We start from the raw sequence: 6,727 nt of genomic DNA on the forward strand, positions 1-6,727 counted from the left end.
CAGCCCTGCCCGATGTGCCCCACATTGTAGATGTCGTACTGTGCCAGCCACCCCCAGGACAGACGTGCGGTCCATCCTGAGGAGCCACAGCCTGGCTTCTCGGGCCACGTCCCCAAGGCCAGGCCGAGTGCGCCGCCCTGGGTCCTGCCTCCCACCCTGGTGAGGACACCCCAAGAAGACCCCATGCTGCCATTTTCTCCTCTGTGTCATCTACATGTCTACAATGACAGTGCATTCTTTTGTCACAAAAGCGTCATCAGTGGCGGTGGTGGTTGTTTCAGTCTCAGCTCTGCCCTGTCACTCTGTCCCCTTCCCTCTGCCCAGTCGCTGGGTCCCGTCCCCAGGAAGGTGCAGGCTCCAGTCTTAGGGTCCAGGCTGTGAGTGGCCGCCCGGGCAAGGCCAGTGGAGAGACAGACGTGCTTTATGAGCTCAGGTCAGGAGGGCTCCTCGGAGCTGGGGGTGGGAACTGCTTTCCCATGTCCAGGCGTCCAGGCATGTGGCCCCAATGAGTGACTGAACTCACAGAGGCGAGTCAGGGAGATAGAGATGGGACGCAAACCCACGGGCTGCCCGGAAGGGTGACCGAGTTACAGCATGCCCACCTGTCATCCCTCCCGGGATGTCACCTTGCCTTCTTGTCAGCGGCTAAAAAGGAGAAACGTGACAAAAAGGGCAGAATGCGCATGGCGGGTGGCGTCCATTCCTCCCCACACAGACTCACCTGGAGGACCCGACCACGGCTCGCTCAGCACCCTCCTCCCTACCAGGGACAGCTGTTTTCACCCGTGGACACTGTCAGCCCTGTGGGATGGCATCTTGCTAACCACACTGGCTGCTCCCAGTCCCAGGTTTGCAGGGGGCTTGGGCGTCCACTCCAAGCCCCCACTGCTCCTCATGCTGATGGCTGACCGACGCACCCCATCCCCTTTGCTCCACTCATTTCAAGTTACATTTTGTTTCGATGCCCACAAGGTCTTCACATCGACCCTTCAAACCTTCCTGGATGAGATGGGCCACACATAAAGGCCTCTTAGCTAAGAAAAGCATAACTTTAGTTCTTCGGGGATGAGGTGGGGTTAGGTTAGGTCCGCTCAGCTCAGCTCAGTTCAGATTTAAAATTATAAGCAGCAGTAACCCAGGACCTAGGAGAGTGGGTGGACAGATGCCACTCTGCGGCTGAGAGGGGGCCATCTGGGGAGAGACACGGTTATTTTTGCTTTTTGAGGTTTAGTACTTCCTGATTGGACATTTTTGGAAGCACAGGTTTAGTACTTCCTGATGGGACATTTTTGGGCTTAACTAAGGAAAGTGGAAGCCACCCTCTTTCACAGGGCGGGTGCGGCACTTTCCACGTGGCGAAGGACAGCTGAGGCCAGGACTGGCCTTGGAAGGGCATCGCCACTTCGCTAGGAAGCTCGCCGGTCCTCCCCGACTTAACCTCTCTCAGAAGGAAAAGATCCTGGCGGCTTACCTGAAATAGTGATTTTTCAGAAAATGGACTAAGCTGCTTAGGATCCATGGAAATCAAACACGTAAACAGGAAAACAGGGTAAGCAAGAGAGCATGAAAGCGTTTTGGTGAGAACAGCTCTGGACACCAGCCCAATCCTGGGAGACTCCTGGGTCGCCCCAAGGGGTCGCCATGGTCAGCCCGGTGACGTGGGCAGGGCAGGGCACAGGGTGGGTCCCCATAGTGGGGCTGGGAANCAGACCATGGGGACTGACACTCCCCTGCACAGGGTCCAGGTCTTGAGGACTGATGTCCCCCTGGAGGGGACGCAGGGAGGATGTGGTAGGATGAAAAGATGAACAAAGTCAAGGCCACCTGAAGAGGAAATAATGCAAAACTCCCAAGGCTTTGGTTCACTGAGTGACATTTTTCTTTATTTTTATTTTTCTTTATTTTATTTTTTAAAGATTGGGGAATCGGGGAAGGGGAACAGACAAGTTGCTGTCCTTTTGTTCTTCGGTCTAGTTGTGGAGGACATTGCTTCACTGGCCCGTGTTGGTATTATCATTGTGCTCTTCCAGGGTCAGGCAGTCGCTCGCCGGCCATTGGACGGCCGCTCACGCCAGCTGCCAGCCACTCACGGCCGTCGCCAGCGACCCACGGCAGCCCAGCTCCAGGTTGAGCTGTTGTTCAGCATCTTAGCTGTAGAGGGCAGTGTCACTGGCCCTCATGTGGAATCTGAACTGGGGCCTTGCTGCTCAGAGCTGGCGTCGCAAGCCAACTCTTGACCAACACGCCACTTGGCTGGCCCTTTTTCTTTATTTTTTAAATTAAAAAAAAATTTTTTTTAGCTGAGCCATCCTGCTACCTGTTGGCAGCTCAGCGGATGCTCAACTCGGGCTGGACTTGAACCGCTGTTGCTCAGAGCTCAAACTCTTGAGCGAGCTCTTAACCAACTGAGCCACTCGGCCGGCCTTTCCTTTTTCTTTATTTTTAATTGTTTATGCAGACTGGTGAATACTTGTTGTATTCAGAAGACTCAGTACCCCTGACCAGGGCCTTCACATTTTGAAACTGCCCAACAGCTCTTTTATGGTGCTGGTGTAGGAAGGAAAAAATGTGGCTTGGGGACCCTGGGCCCAGAGTCAGAACAGATCTGCCATGAGGTGTCAGTGAAGGGTGAGTTCAAGCTTCAACGACAACAGCCTGACATTTCGGACAGCTCACACCGCAAGACTTCCAAGCAAGCGTCCTTTCCAAGTTTCCCAATGGGATGAACCCCAACGGATTTCGGCAGGACCTTCCCGGTGCAGTGGGTTCTGCTGGGAGGTCAGGAGCTACCCAGCACAGCAGGACAGTGCACTGGGACCGCAGGAGACTGGCTGCCCATAGCAGCCAGAGCACCCCAATAACGAATCTGTTCATGAGGGAGCAGCCAGCTTTCTGAGGTGTGACATGTGCTGGAGTTCTCTCTTCTACTCTCTCGTGTTTTAAAGGCTAGTTCACACTCACAGTGTTGATTTAAAAAGCCAGAGCTGGACTTCCTACCAGCCGAAGGAAGTAATGAGGCTCCCATCACAGAAAGCATTCAATTAACAGCTGGGCAAATGTTTGGTGTGGATTTGGTGGGAGCGTTTGAGTATCACATAGGATGTATTTGTTGGCCTGGGGGCCTGTGTCTGGGCCTGTGCCTGAGGGTTCCCAGGAAGCTGGGGGCAGGGAGGGAGGGGCCAGGACCAGCGTGCTCTGTTGAGGGCGTCCCCGTTGTGGACAACTGGAGCTGGGCCCCTGACCTTCCCAGAGCCCTGGAGAATTGTCCAACTGGAGCTCGAAGGAGAGAAGCCTTTCCCCCTTGGGACTGTCATCAGGGTGGCCCCTTGGAGCACTGGCTTCCCTGCACTTCTGAGTGGCAACTGCAGGATCCCACAGGTGTCTCCAAGCCCCAGGCGCACAGCCACCTGTAGGCCAGATGAGGCCTGCCCAGAACTGTGTGCAGTGGCCCCAGACGATGAGGAGGGCCGAGCAGAGGCAGGAGGAGCCTGAGGTGACACGGTCAGAAAGGCAGAAGGAGACAAAATAGGACCGAAGGGTCCCTTCCAGCTGCCACGTTGCCCAGTTAGCAATACACGCTGACTGTCCTGTAGACTCTGGAGGGCTTACAGGGGAATGACAGGTGCCTGTGTGACCTCCGGTCTGGGACCCAGCTCTTGGACCCATCTGACTATGAAAAACAGTGAGGAATCAACTTATAAAACCCCAGCATACGTGTCAACATGGACACACTGTGTCTTTCACATTTAGGCCTCCCCATAGCTCAGTTCCTGGAGCCCCCACTGCCCTGCCCCCCCGTTTGCACAGGTCCTCCTGGTAAGAGCTTCCAGCAGTCTGTCCATACATGGGAGCAGGGAAGGGGCCCTTCTGTCCACTGCCAACTTGCTAAGGCTGGCATTGCCTAGTGACCACAGGAGCCAGATGCTGATGCTGGGCCAGGACGGTGGCTGGGTGGTGAGGGAGAGCTCTCAAGACAAGGCTCATCTTGTCCGAGCGTCTGGGCTGACGCTGCAGGGACCCAAACCTCAGAGCCAAGGACAGCTGCAGAGTGACTGGTGGGCCTTTCGCTCCCCTGCAGCTCAGGGATGCGCTGGCGGCCACTGCCGGTGCTGGGCCCAGGTGAGCTGGAGCTGCCCGGTCCTGCCTGCCCTTCCAGGCCCTGCCTCAGGCCTGCATTCTAGAGTGGCCTGGCCATGAAGGGATGTGGTCCCGGACCTCTGGGCTCCCTGTCCAGTGGCTCCCGAGTCATCTCAAGGCAGGACAGCTGCCTTTATAGCTAGGGCCAGGCCCACCTGGACAGCTGGGGGGACCCAAGGTGCACTGCAGGTGAGAGGCTCTAGGTCCACACCAGATCCCAGCCGCTCATTGCAGCTTCCTGTCACCTTCCTGTGCTCGTCTTCAAAACATCAAATGCCTGCCTCCCTGAGTGGCTGGAAGGCCCTGGCGGAGGGGTTTAGGCGGGCGATCATCGGGGAGCTGTCAGGGCAGCTGCGGGGAAAAACTGCCCAAGTGCAGCTCGGCCTTTGCAGCAGGCATCAGCGACAAAGGTTACCTGGGCAGAGGGGTCTGTACCTGGGACGCACAAGGTGACAACTGCAAGTGTCCAGGTAGGATCTGGTCAGTGGAGCCTCGAGGCCGTTCTCCTGGGGGCAGATTTGGGCGGATGTCACTGCGGCATCTCCCAGCATGAGTCAGAACTCCTGACTGAAACTCCTGGTTTCAACTGGCTTTGAGAACATGGGGTTGACTGGTTGCTGATGTCCTGGGAAGAGTGACATCAGGTGCCTCTGGGTCCAGGGCCCTGCTGATGTCAGTGAGCAGAGCTCTGCCCACTCATGCCAGCCTCTATGGGCGGGCGTGGGTCCCACTGTCTCCCCTGAGGGCCTGCTGGTGGCCGGTGGCCAGTGGTCAAAGTGGTACATTCCTGCAGCCTGCCGCCCAAAGTCAGGGCCTCCTCCCCCAGCTTCCACGGAACCTGCCTGACCAACTCATCCCCGTGTGTCTGGAATTTCCAGTTTTAGCACTGAAAGTCCCACATCCTGGAAACCCCTCAGTCCCAGAAAACCAGGATGATTGGTCACCGAGCCCCAGCAAGAACCAGTAGATGACTGAAGGTGCCTGGGCCAGTACTCAGGGGGACACGGGACTGTTTGATGGCTTCACAGAGAGGAAGGGTGCCCCATGGAGAGAGAGGGGGCTGGTCACACAGGATGAAGCCTGTACAGCCCCCCGGCAGGTGGGGACGAGGACAGCCTAACACCCCATGGTGTGGAGGCCCGGTCAGTGTCCCTAGTGTCAGGAGCGCTGGCTTCTTTCCAGCGCACTTGCCCTGGGAGAGTTTCGTGGCCTAAAGCGTCTCAGGGTGACTGGACAGTCATGAGGCTGGGATTCCTGTTTGTGGCCACTGTCACCTCTGCAGGTCCAGCCCTGCCCGATGTGCCCCACATTGTAGATGTCGTACTGTGCCAGCCACCCCCAGGACAGACGTGCGGTCCATCCTGAGGAGCCACAGCCTGGCTTCTCGGGCCANGCTCACTGGCCCCCGGAGACCCTGCCCTCACCTGAGGGAGCTCACCCCGAAGTCCTCAGGGGAGCCAGGCGTCCTACAAGCGCATTGGTTGTGGGGAAGGCGCCACGCGGTGCCAACCTCTCGAGGTTGTGTGTGTCAAGGAAGCAGGTGACATGTCACCTGCACTGTGTGACCAGAGTGAAGGACAAGGACGCCTGGAGTCCCCAGGGAGGGTATCGGGAGGTGGGACCCAGGAAGGCAGCCCGGGCCACCCTTCGCTCCCGCGGCCCGGCCCCGCCCGACCCCTGTAGCCCGCCGACCGCCCTGCACCCCATCCCGCATCCCCATCCCGCAAACGCGTGGCTCGGGGAAGTCGTCCCGTCTCAGTGGACAGGGCTCTGGGGACGAAAACCTGTTAGTCTAGTACCAGCCAGCACACGCAGCAGCGCAATACATGTGACCTGCTGTGACGAGCGCTGTGGTGCCTGCACTCAGGTTGGCTCCAGCCCACCTAAATTAATGAGCAAGTTTATAGCTGTCCCTTCCGGCACAAATCCTTTACTGCACCAAACCAGGAATAAATGCAAATCATTCTACAAACTACACAGCAGAGCCACGCTGCTCTGGCTTACACATCGCATCAAATGTAATTTTTCCCTAAACTGCATCACCATTTGCAAAACATTTTGTGCAAGTTGAAACTCTTGGGTCAGGTGAGTAAAAATGCAGGCTTATCTACAGTGAAACAAAAGCAATCTGAGAATGCGTTTCCAAGGGCCTGACCTTCTCTAGGTGGGTGGTGGGGGAGAGTATTAGGAGTCATTCCATTTTAAACGAGTTAGTAGAAAGTCACCTTGTCGCTACCAGGATATGGGGAAGGCTTTAGCGCTGGGGTCTCAGTAATCAGTGGCAGGAAGAGAGAGGGCTCAGGGGTGGTGTCTGGCACCCCCACAGCACATGCATCACAGCTGGGCTTGCCTGCCCATTTATTGCTTCCTGTACATCCCCAGCTGCCAGAAATTTGCTTTTCACTGCCTTCACCCTAATAAAATTTGCTTAGAGTCTGCTGTTTGCAAACATCCAGAGTGCCAAGAGGCACTTCAGAAATGCAGGCTCTTGGCTGGGCAGGGACCTGAGATTATTCTCTTCACAGTAGGAAGATTCTCAACAGAGAGCAGACCATGGGGACTGACACTCCCCTGCACAGGGTCCAGGTCT

This window comes from Hipposideros armiger, unplaced genomic scaffold, assembly GCF_001890085.2.
Source record: "Hipposideros armiger isolate ML-2016 unplaced genomic scaffold, ASM189008v1 scaffold_362, whole genome shotgun sequence".
Lineage (NCBI taxonomy): Eukaryota > Metazoa > Chordata > Mammalia > Chiroptera > Hipposideridae > Hipposideros > Hipposideros armiger.